The sequence below is a fragment of the Pipistrellus kuhlii genome, unplaced genomic scaffold (assembly GCF_014108245.1).
Source record: "Pipistrellus kuhlii isolate mPipKuh1 unplaced genomic scaffold, mPipKuh1.p scaffold_m20_p_16, whole genome shotgun sequence".
Taxonomy (NCBI): Eukaryota; Metazoa; Chordata; class Mammalia; order Chiroptera; family Vespertilionidae; genus Pipistrellus; species Pipistrellus kuhlii.
The window spans coordinates 23,322,497-23,328,219 of record NW_023425471.1 but is presented as its reverse complement, the minus strand read 5'-3'; positions in this window follow the sequence as shown (position 1 = coordinate 23,328,219).

The window sequence follows — 5,723 nt, the reverse complement described above, 5'->3', positions numbered from 1 at the left end:
TAAACTGTAGTTTTAAGTAATAATTTTTTTCCTTCTCTCTCCCAGAAAACTTCACTGACCTGACCTTTTTCTCTCACCAAGATGATCTTTGATCCCTTAGGCAACAGAGGACAATAGCCCTATTCTGACTAATGGTCAAAAGTTTAAGCACTGTCAGGCTAAAGATAACTAATTTTTCAGCTCCTGAGTCTTAAGGCCTTGAGCCCTTTGGTTATCTCTCCTTGAAACAGGGTTTTGGAATCTGAAACTGACCTCAGAATTGTTCTCAAGACCCTTATCTTACCTCTAACCAATCAGCTCTTAACACAACCCCAAAGTGTCTTGTGATTTTGCCCTATATAATTTGATTTACAGGCCATAGAGGAGTCAGGTAATTTAGAGCACAAGTTTGCTGTCTCTGGATTGACAAATCCTAATAAATTATTTTCTTTCTTTACAGCAAACCCCTGCTCCTGAATTTTTGACTAGAGTCCACAAGCAGAACAAACTTAATTTTGGGATTATGGTAATAGTTATTGGGTTCACCTTGTTGGATTTATTCTTATTGAAGTCTTTTGAACATCCAAGAGTTTATTAAACTCAATGGGGGAAGTGTTAAAGTCTTTAAATGGAGGCAGGCATTCTTCTGATCTTCAGTTCATGGTCAATCTTGTAAAGCCTAGATCCAGATATTTTAAAGCCCCTGAAGATCATTGTGGGACAATGAGTTTAAAATGGTTTTAGATTTTCATTTTTCTTCTGATTTTTCTGCTTCATTAACTATATCTCCACCTAGCTGGACACACCAAACAGAAATTAATTCTTCTATATTGAAATAGATCAGTGAATGGATATAAGTGTAAGGGGAAATGTAACATTTACCTATGGAAAACTCAGTTCTCAGAAGATTAAATGATAAAATTTGAGTTAGCATATCTGAATTTATGTCCAGGGCCAGATATTTACTACCTTAGACAAGTCATTTTTTCATTCAGAACCATAGTTTCTCTATCTGTAAAATGAACTACTAGACTAGAGGATATCTATAGTCTGGTCCCTTCTACCTCCATCAATTGAATCTTCATGCCTAAGAATATAAGGATACAATTCTGCACATTGAATTAAGTGAATGAGGTCAAAAGACATGCATATGCATATGTGGTGGTGTTATGTCTAATTATTTCAAGATGTTATTTGGGTCTCTTAGTAAAATATCATGGAACACCACTGTCTAAGTGTTGTTATGAGAGTCAGCCTTAGGCATACTACAAGAACTTTCTGATATAGATCATTACCCACACAGCAAGATCTCAAAAATGTAACCTGAGGTCATCCTCATTAGAATCATTTAGAATGTATACTCCAGGGTTCCATTCTAACCTTCTGAATAAAAATAACCTGGTATATGAGGATTGGGAATGCTCACAATATTAATTTCTTCAGCTGATTCTAATGTCTACTGAAGTTTGATGATCATGGAATACAAGGTTAGAGTCATTTACAGGGAGAAATAGGAAAATTGTGCCTTGAAAACAGTGCTTGATGGAGTGGGAGAGTGTGGGTGAGGAGGTAGTCAGGGCAGGCAGTTATAAGAAAATCAAGTATCTGCTTACAGAAGAAAATATTAAAAACCATTGAAGCCCTAGAAGGTTTTGTTCAGTGGATAGAGTGTTGGCCTGCGGACTGAAGGGTTCCGTGTTTGTTTCTGGTCAAGGGTACATGTCTGGGTTGTAGACTTGGTCCCGAGTGTGGGGCATGCAGGAGGCACCCATCAATGAGTCTCTCTCAACAACGATGTTTCTATCTCTCCCTCTCCCTTCTTCTTTGAAATCATTAAAATATAATTTTAAAGAAATAAATAGTATATTTCTCTTTTAAAAAATTGGAAGAACAAAACAGGTTTGAAACTAAGCCCAAGATTACATGACAATGAATCTTCAGAGGATAAAAGTGACATTGCAGAAATATGACATTTAAAAAATCACTTGTACATTAACAATATTACACTTGTGTAGAATGCAGATAGTAGCATCTATAAGGTGTCTCCATTTTATTAGCAGGACTACTTACTATGTTTCCCCAGGACTATGACACTGTCTTACTAGAGGTTTCAGAATTTTTGTTTGGAAAGAGGGATTTCTCTGGAAGCTTTAAAAGCCAAATCTTTAGTGGCTTCTCTGCACTACAATATCACTGGAAAGGCCCTTAGTGGGTCTGCCTGCCTAGAGCTGGCTTGTAATATAATATGTGGGTAATTGACTTTGTGCAGGAAAGGTTTGACAATGTGAGTCCAAGTGATTTTTTAAAGATAAGTTCATTAAAGCTGGAGACAGTGAAACAAGGAAAGACCTAGGATAGAAGAAGTAATAGGAGAGGGACGAGATGGGAAAATGAACCTAGGTTGGGCTGCTTTGGCTCACCAAGAAGTGAGAGAAAGGGGGTCTTGGAGACAGGGAGTTTGTGCTGATGAACTTTCAGTACCCATTGCTGCCTTGGTTGCAAGCCTCCTGGGGTCCCTTATAATTTAGGAGATGCATGCTTGTGGGGGAAGAAGGGGAGGGAGGGGAACTGTGTGGCCATGCTCCCTGGAGAGACGGTGCATGCTGAAACATTCCTTAGCACTGAGGGTTTTAAAGGCTGAGCATTTAGGGGAGGTCTCAGGGGAGGATCTTAATAGAATATTCATTAGTTTTATGCTGATGTGCCAAATGAGATTTATTCCCATAACTTAATCTGTCCTTGGGTGTGGTTGGCAAATGGCACTAATTGGATTTCTACTATCTCTCTCCCTGAGTAGGGTAATTTTAGCTATTTACCCACTGGTTGGGGAAAAGTGCAAACCATTTACTCTTTTTTTTTTTTTTAATTTGTCTTTATTGTTAAAAGTATTGCAGATATCCCTTTTCCCCCTTTGACTCCTCCACCTCCAGCTCTCAGGCCTATTTCACTGTTGTCTGTACCTATGGGTTATGCATATATGCATATATTATAAATTATTTGGTTAATCTATCCCTGACCCCTTTTCCCCCTTCCCTCTGAGATTTGTCAGTCTTTTCCATGCTTCTATGTCTCTGTATCTATTTTACCAGTTTATTTTGTTCATTAGATTCTATATATAAGTGAGATCATATGATATTCATCTTTTTCTGACTGGTTTATTCACTTAACATAATAATCCACAGGTCCCTCCACTCTGTCTCAAAGGGTAGGAGATCCTTCTTTTTCACAGTGGCATAGTGTGAAAAATTTACACAGTGGCCACTATTTACATAGTGGCCATTGTGTAAATTTACCACGGCCTTTAAATATATGTAATTATTTTTATTTATTTCAGAGAGGAAGGGAGAGGAGAGAGAGATAGAAACATCAATGATTTCCACAGCTTTTTTTAATCGACTCATCTACTGATGGACACTTGGGCTGTTTCCAGAGCTTAGCTATTGTAAATTGTGCTGCTATGAACATAGGGAGATATACATATAATCTCCTTTCTGATTGGTTTTTCAGGATCCTTAGAATATATTCTTAGAAGTGAGATCAAATGGAAGTTACATTCTCAATATTTTGAGGAAACTCCATAATGTTTTCCATAGTGGCCTCACTAGTCTGTAAACCATTTACTCTTAAGTGTCCTTGGTTTAGGAAAGATAGGATTTACTAGATAACGGCAATCTGCTCTTTAACTAGCTTTCTCTGTTTCCCTATTCTGCTTGTCCTGGCTTACTAGCCTGACTCAAAAGCTGGCAGGAGAAAAAATGGAAAGAGAGAAAGAGTAAAAGGAATATGTGAGAAAGAATATGGAAAATGACAGATGAGGTAAGAGAAGGAACTAATTTGAAAGATAAAGGAGAGAGAAAGAGGGGGAGAGAGAGGGGGAGAGAGAGAGAGAGAGAGAGAGAGAGAGAGAGAGAGAGAGAGAGAGAGAGAGAGAGAGAGAGAGAGAGAGAGAGATATTATAGGAAATAAAGAGAAGGTAAAACTAAGACATGTAAAATATCAAATAGAAACTGGGAGACCAAGTTGGGAATGAAAAAGAAGAAAACTAAGTAAATAATTTACTAAGTAAAACTGATTTGACACATGAAAGGAAAATGTGTTTGATTCTGTATCTAACCTGCAGTAGCCATTGAAGGACTTTGTGCCCCACATAAATGACTTCCTCCTTGAAGCTGAGAACAGGTCTCAAGGTTGTTTCTGCCTTTAAATATCTTTAAAGAGAAGTTTTCCTTTTTAAAAAGAGAATCATTCAAATCTCTTTGCACATAGTTGTATAGTAATTTGCCAGACAGATCCTTGGAGGTGGATAACAGCGTCAGCCTGAGGTACAGTGATAAAGTCTCTATTTTGTGAGTTGAGGTTAAAGAGTTCCAGCTCAGTACCTAAGCCCCCACTAGGTTGGTCTGAAATTCTCAGGAAAGAGTCACTGGAGTTCCTTGTTTCAATAGCCTTTTTTTAAAATGTAAATATCATTCCTAAAAGAGGTAACACATTAACCAGTTCACTCCATTAACATTCATTTGTTTCTCAGATTAGCTTTAGCAAGTTTACTTAGACCAAGACCCTGAGGGGATGAAATAAATCCACAGAAGTTTAGTGTTTTGTTTTTTTTTTTGTTTTTTTTTTGGTGGAAAGGTGGTCCAAAGGGCATGATTTTACTGAAGAAACACACACACACACACATAACAACAACAACAACAACAAAACAAACAAGCAAACAAAAAACCCTCACAAACAACCCCCTTGCCCTGACTGGTTTGCCTAAGTGGATAGAGCATTGCTTTGTGGACTGAAGGATCCCAGGTTTGATTCTGGTCAAGGGCATGTACCTTGGTTGTGTGCACATCCCCAGTGGGGGGTGTGCAGGAGGCAGCTGATTGATGTTTCTCTCATCGATGTTTCTAACTCTCTATCCCTCTCCCTTCCTCTCTGTAAAAAATCAATAAAATATATTTTTTAAAAACAACCCCCACAGCAAGGTGCTTCTAGGATTCTGATTCCATTTAAGGTTGACCTTGAAAATGGTGGTGAGGGTCAGGAGAAACTGTAGGGAGAAGGTATGAGATGGTTCCTTAGAAGCCAGTATTCATGAACTGAACATCTATAGTGGAAAAAATATATAGACATAAGATATTTGGGGATGGGAAGACAGTGTAGAGAGATAAAACACTCTGAAGACCAACTTTTTCAATAACCCTTGGTATGATCTCTCTAAAGCTCAGTTTTCTCATCTGTTAGCATAAGGGGAAAGGACTAGACAATATCAAAACTACTTCAGGGGCTATCATTCTGGGATTCTTTTTGCTTCACAGTGTGGTGATCTAGGGTCTTTAGTTTCTGTGAAAATTGAATTCTTAATGTTCTTACTATTAGCAAACACTCTGTTTGGGAGTGTGAGACAAGGGAAGGAATTAGATAATAACTTGTTGTGTGGCCTATCTGCTGATGAAAGTCCAATAAATCACACATTGGTTTTGAATTAGAGAAGGAACTGCATTCTCAGGTCTAAATACCTACAAATAGGGTTGAATAGCTAGGAAGAAAGTATAAAGACATTTGCTGTTTCAAATTTCTTTCAGAGAATTGGATTCATGAGCAGTAATGTCTCTCCCTGGATGGGTAGTCAAGAAAAGAAAAGATTTAAATATTTTCAGTTTGTTGATGATTCACCAAGATTCATTAAACTTAGAAGAAATGGCTTGGTCATTATATGAAAGAGGGATCATAGGATAGATAACATATTTACA